The sequence below is a fragment of the Amblyomma mixtum genome, chromosome 3, assembly GCF_055824585.1.
Source record: "Amblyomma mixtum isolate Tamu chromosome 3, ASM5582458v1, whole genome shotgun sequence".
NCBI classification, from domain to species: Eukaryota; Metazoa; Arthropoda; class Arachnida; order Ixodida; family Ixodidae; genus Amblyomma; species Amblyomma mixtum.
In genome coordinates, this window is record NC_143014.1 from 138,629,473 (window position 1) to 138,636,576 (window position 7,104).

Genomic DNA, 7,104 nt, shown 5'->3' on the forward strand with positions numbered 1-7,104 from the left:
ACATCATTGTCCCGACTTCTTGAGGATTTTAACTTTGTGCCGCCGAATTAAAAGCCACGTTCAGCACCACGTAAAGAGAACAACAAGGGGTATCGCGAGCCTGTTCTGAAGCGGTAGCCAGAGTGAGCTCAACGGTACGCAGATTCTACCCCGCCGAGCTGCAGCACAGGCTGGCATCAACTGCCGCAGCCCAACAAAAGGCCCCCTTTATAAAAAGGCCGCCGCTGTGGCTCAGTGCTTACGGTGTTCGGCTGCTGACTTTAAAGACGCGGGTTCGATACCGGCCGCGGCGATTGCATTTTGATGCAGGCAAAATTAGAGGCCCGTGTACTGTACAATGTCGAAGCAGGTTAAAGATCCACAGGTGGTCCATATTGCCCCGAGCTCTTCCCTTCCGGTGTCCCTCATAGTCTGAGTAGCTTGCGGACGTTAGATCCCATAAAACCGTAACCAAACATCCAGATAAAGGAATAGCTTTAAAGGTGGCGACCCTCTTGCGAGGTGAGGGTAGAGCGAAGCGATTTTATTGAAAGTCGTTAATGATGTCTGGTATGTGCCACGCACTGATCTTTTTTAATGCATGATCTGTTCACGGAACCGCAGTGAGGAGATGCGGTACCGTATTTACAGCCTTCCCAAGTTGTTTCGACTGCTGAATTTTAATGTTGGAACGCAAAATATTGAATTGGTTTAAAAGTCTCCAAAGCTTGCCAAAATTAACAAGATACCTTGCTCAAGGTTTTCGTCTAGATGTGTAAGAATTGTGCTATTTCATTTAAAAAACTACAATTTTAATCTACGCCAGTCCAGTCATTGTGAAATGGAGGCATTTATACAAGTTCCTGTAATGACACTACGTGGTTTCTCAAGCTCGATGCTGCCATAAATATGAGGTAGTGCCTCCATACGCAGGCATCCGGGAGAGACACCTATGGGCAAAATTTGGCTTTCCTTCGCAACTTCCGCGCGCTAGGCAGAGCACGGAGCCCCTTGCTCGTGCAACGAAGCATCGCACGTTTACGCGAGCAGCGGTGACGACGAAGTGTTGAGCTAGGCAGCAGCCATGGAAGGCGAGTTATCAAAGTCTCCGTCATCAGCATCACGGCCAACTATCGGCGACCTCACAAACACGGTGCCCCAAGAACGCGCCGTCGCCGCTCCGGCCCAGTGCACCTGGGAAAGTGGTCCAAACGATGTACAGAACCCGTGGAGCCTTGCAGCTGCGCCAAGCTCGGACGGACGCTCCGGTGATAAACAGAAGATAGGTCTCCCAGCCGCAAGGCCAGATTCCACCTTTTCGAGCCATGGTAAAGACGACAGCAGTGGCTGTGAGGCCATGTTGAAAGGCGATTCAAGCGGCGACCTGCTGCTGGAGGAGCTCCTGAGCGCTGCCGAAGACCTGAGCTTGGAGCAGAGCCCCCCACCGAGCCCACCCACACCTGGAATGCACAGCTACGGCTGTGCAACTCCGGTGAGTGAAGAGAACGAACTGGAGGACTTGCCAATTGATGAAGAAATCCATCCGATTCCTCTTGAGTAAAGAAAAACGTGGCTCAGCAAGCAGTACTGGAAGAAACATGGAGACATATAGTACCAGTGCGTGTTTTTTTTTTTTGCTGGATGTGAAGTGTTTTTTTTTTTTCTTGAGGTCGCAAGTGAATCGCTTGACATGTTGCTAATAATAAAAGAAACTTTCCACTCGCACAATGGGCGCAATACGATTCCTGTGTTCCACGCTCTCTAGCTGCAGTTTGCTAATCTAAGCAGTCACGCACGCAAATCTAATGTGAAAAGTCTGCAACATTAGTTTGCACTGATCACATGTGCTCTTACGTGCTCCATCTTCAGAAAGGTCAATTCCATCAACAAATGGCTGATTCTGAAAGTGGTGCAATAGTAACGGTCAGCATGAAAGCAGTGATACCTCACGAACTCTGCTGTATGTACCGTATACTTGCATTATGTACCGAAGTGGCAGCCATCACACGCATCAGTCCACGACACATTGTTCTGCTTTTATTCTTTAGGTCCCACGTGCTGAAAACAATTAACAGAAATAAAACTATGCTCTACTTGGAATCACAGTTACCGTCATCATACCTTTGGTTATAACTAAGTGTTCTACTGCACCACAGCTAACCAGTGCATCAGTGTACCTAGTTCCCGATATGTATGCCGCGCAGTTCTAATAAAGTAGCACTGGGCTAATCTATCCGTTATCTTCGATAGGAACAAAAGCTGCCCAAATATTAAGCTGACCAAAGCCAAAAGCAAACGTAAGGAACGTGAATATCCTGAAGCACTCAATATCAAGACCTCACACAATCACTACATAAGTTGACCGCCGCGTTGGCCCATATGTGCGGCGTTCTCTTGATGAGCACACGATCGCGAGTTCGAATGTGGCTGCGACTCCCGCATTTCGATGGCGGCGAAAAGCAGAAACGCACGTGTACCGGCACATCAGTGTAGGTTAAGAATCTCGGAGGTACACAGCTTTTCCGGGTCTATTTCCGTGTTCCCCAAAGCCTTTGCCACGAAAAAACGTATTTATAATAACAAATCCTTTCCTAGAGACCGCCGTGCGCATCACAAAAGCTGGGACACCCTTAACATAAAGCTTGCGAAAAGCTGAAGCATGACAAACGCAGCTGTTTACTTTTGAGGGTCGTGTGTACTCTTGGGGACAAAAACTTAAGGTAGAGATGTAAAATTCCCTAAAATTTTGAATTATGGAGAAGAAAAAAAAACAAGGACAGGTAAGTTTCTTTAGTAATATTTGAAACATTGGGCAGGTGCTCAGGAAAAGAATTTGAAGACTATTTAGATCCAGGTACACTAGAGCTTGACATAGAGAAGTCTTTTTCATGCGTTCTTATTCACATGTATGCATACTACTGAACGATGCTTTGCCTTTCCAAGAACTGTCACTTGATGGGGTGGTATTGACGGTGGAGACTTTTGTCTTCATTCGCACCCGTCGTGAGGCCAAGAAGGTACACGCGGAGCAGTTGTGAAAGCTGCCAGACGTGGTCACTGGAGGGTCATCTGCTGAGCCTCTAAACCACAGTGTTTGAATGGTCCAGTCCGGTTATAGTCACCCCAGAAGCTCATCCAGTGATGTTGTGATATTTGGGAGTATGCTGTCGAAAGCTGACTTCGCCAAGAGTGAAGTTCCCAGACAAGCCGGCCAGCGCACATTCACAACACGTACACTGAGCACAGTGCACCAGTGCTAGAGCATGCCTGATGGGACACTGCCACAAAAAATATAGGCTGTGCGATAGTTTTGCTGCTAAGAACCGAAACTGGTTTGAAGCCTTGGAAGGCTCACATTCGAGGTGCCGTCATTAGGACAAGGTGTCGAGGCAAAGGGTAGAAAAAAAAATGATGAAAGTATAAAGAATCTTAACGTGGTGTCTGCACATATTGCAGTGTGGTAGAGCATTCTGATGTAATCACCTTTCGTTTGTCTATGATCACGACGTTTGAGTGGCTATAAAGTTTTATTTTCAGTTATTAGACGATTGCGATTACCATATATTATTAAAGCAAGCTTTCTTTATTGCCGGCAATTAGTGGTTTCTGAGGATAGCAAATGACGCACTAACTGTCTCACTTCTTCGTGGGGACCTCAAGGTAGAGGGGGAGGGGAGGATTTGAAGAAGAGCAGAAGAGGCGCCGTAGTGAAGGGCTCCGGAATAATTTAGACCACCTAGGAATCTTTACCGTGCACTGACATAAGACAGCACACGGGCGTCTTTTGCGTTTTGCTTCCACATGAACGCGGCCGCCGCGGTCGGTCTATTGGCAGGGAAGCAAATTTCTTTAAGCAAAATTTTTTAGCCATAGATAAGTGGCAGCGGAGGAGTGGCAGCGGAGGAGTGGCAGCTGATTAAGAAATATACTTCTAAAAACCTTACCCAGTGTACAGGCTAAATTATTTAGAACACACCTGCGCATAATTTCCCGTTTAGGCCTTACTTACCAACTGAAAGGCAAGTATGATGTGATGGCCATACCCTGAATTATTTTGGAAGTGAAAAATGATACTAAATCAAGCGCTATTTATCGCGTTTCTTTTTTTTTGCACTCAGACGCCCATCACACTCTGGAATAACAGATGGCGTACAAAATGCGAAGTAGCTTCTCTTGGCGCTCCGACAACTAGGCCTGCCACGTTGGCTCGGTCGGTAAAACAAAAACTGGTGTTCGGCGTTGCATAAAGACAGCTGCGCTTCATGTGAAAAGTTAAGTCCCGACGCGCTGTTGCGCTACGATATGCACTCTCCGAGGATACTACCATGCGTGCGGGCACAAAGTATGTCTAAGTTTATCTCTGTATTTTTTTCTGTTTACTGAGCGCAAACGTTTTAATGAACTTCAACGGCAATGTGAGGTGTTCATAAGGGCTCCGACCTGTTTACAGCTCTCACTTACTGGCTGACTTTTCACATACCTTGCTAGGTGATTTGTGTTCATATTACGATAAGGCCTAGGCTTTTTTTTTTGCCTGTTATCGGAATGATAAGCAAATTTCGTGCATTTATGAACCCTTCGGAATTGCATAGGCGCTAAGGCGTGAACATATCGACATGTATATTAACCACAAAGTATGCAATCAGATGGGCAAAATTTTCCAGCCGGCACACGGTTCCGTTCCTCAAGCATGTTGTCCGGTCGCAATGAAGATCTTTTCTTACTTTACCGCCAAATCGTGGGCTATCTATGCAATCGGTGCTCTACAGCTACCAAACTCCTTCGTTCACCCATGTTCTGTGCGATATCAGTGCACGTTACATTAAACCTCAGCTGGTCATAACTACTCCCACGCCCTTCAGTGCGACCCCTCTTTCTCTATACCTTCTTTCACTTCTTCTGTCATCAGTTTCCTCTCGGCACATTTGAGGTGGCCACCGAGAAGTGAGGCATTTGTTGTGTGTTTAAATACCCACAAAAATCACTTCCAACTTTTTGTCCAGGGTGCATTAAACTTCACTGCAAGCTAACCAAGCGCTCATTATTGCAAAATTCTCTGTGTGTAAATTTGTCGAGATTCAATTTATTAGCGATTTTACTATCGTTATTAGCGATTTTATTAACGGCAACAATTTAATCCGCCAAAAAACCATTCAGTCTTTAAAGATAGGCATGTTGGAAGCCAGTATGCTAACTAGACACCTGCACACGCGGTTTGACCAGCGTATCAAGCCCATGCAGCAACTGCTGTAGGCTCTTTCTTCAGTCAAACGATCTTTTCAAGGGTGCAGGGCAGGCCACTACAATGTCGCAAAAGAAAAGTTGACAAAACAAATGCGCCTTTGCTTGCAATATTATCAGTAATAAAAGCAGGCTGTCGCTTGTAAATCCGACCGATAAGGGGGAACTGCACCACATTTTATGAATGCTGTGAAATTCACGGATTCAAATCTATATAGGTTAGGTAAAGCATGCCAAGCATGCCAAGTAAAGCATGCCAAGTCACGCAATCGACGAGTGAGTGTTAGGCTTCTTCTTAGTGCAAAAAAGGAGTGCGGGCAAGCTTCGTGTGACGTCGGGAACGGCAAGATATGAAAATACCGCTGGCGACAAACACACCCCGCCGTGCCTTGTTTGAGGCCGCCAAGCAACTCTCCCTGGGTTTTACCTTCGGTTGCGCTGTTTTTTTTTTTCCTTTAAAGTAAGTGTTTCCACGTTGTAAATCTACCTATACCTTCGACCAGCCGCCGCGGTGGCTCAGTGGTTATGGTGCTCGGCTGCTGACCCGAAAGACGCGGGTTCGATCCCGGCCGTGGCGGTTGAATTTCTTTGGAGGAGAAATTCTAGAGGCCCGTGTGCTGTGCGATGTCAGTGCACGTTAAAGAACCCTAGGTGGTCTAAATTTCCGGAGCCCTCCACTACGGCGTCTCTCATAGCCTTAGTCGCTTAGGGACGTTAAACCCCATAAACAAACAAATATACCGTCTATGACACCATCATGCGCCCACCACTTAGCGCCGTGCGCTGCGGAGAAGCGTGAAGGCCATCGGGATGTTATTCGTCGATTACGTACAATTTCATACGCTATCCGAAAAGGACTTCGCATGCTGTACCTGCAAGTTCCACACGTTCGACCCCTTTAACCTCGTCGACTTTTAAAACCTATGCAGTTGCCCTTTAACAGCGCAGTATATGCTTCACACTCCTCTAATATCTCGTTCAAAATGTGGCGTGGCGCTCGAAGTAAATAAAAGGGAACCCAACACTAGCTACTGCGTCGGGCTGTGCAACATTGGCGTTGAAAAGCGCGGTTGCCCATCTCGTATTGTAGTCAAAGGGAAGGCATCTCGCAGTTGGCCGAGGTTCCTGTGTGGTCATACTGCAGCACCAGCAACTGCTAACGCCGATGTGCACGAAACTTTGCAGAAGTAGCTTGCTGCAGCACGATGCCCACTGACTGCCCTACTAAGTGATTTTTTTTTCCTTTTGGAAATTAAACAGCGATTATAATGCGGAACGCTCGAGCCCATGCGTAAATGAGGTCATTGCAGTGACATCCCACTGAATACCCGCTCATTCCTCCAACAGCACTGCTAACCTAGCCTCACTGGATAAGGTTTGTGGGGATGGAGATTATATCTGGGGAGATTATATCTACTGCAGGGCTACCATAGTAGCCAATAAAGTCAGCTATAAAATTCCAATAAGGAAGGGTGTCAGGCAGGTAGACACGACCTCGCCAATGCTATCCAGCGCTTGTTTACAGAAGGTATTCCGGGGCCTGAATTTGGAGCAGTTGGTGATTAGAGTTAATATAGAATACTTAAGTATTCTGCGATTCGCTGATGACATTCCCTTGCTAAGTCGCTCAGGACATTAAATGCAAAGCATGATCGATGTGTCAGACAGGCAGAGCCGAACGCTGCGGCTAAATATTAACATGCAGGAAACCAAAGCAATGTTCAACAGTCTAGGAAGTGAACAGCAGTTCGTTATTTTTAGCAAGGTGCTGGAAGTAGTAAGAGACTATGTCTACTTAGGGCTGGTAGTGACCGATGATCCCGATCATGACAGGGAAATAACTAGAAAAATAAGAATAGGGTTGAGCGCATAGGGCAGGTTCTC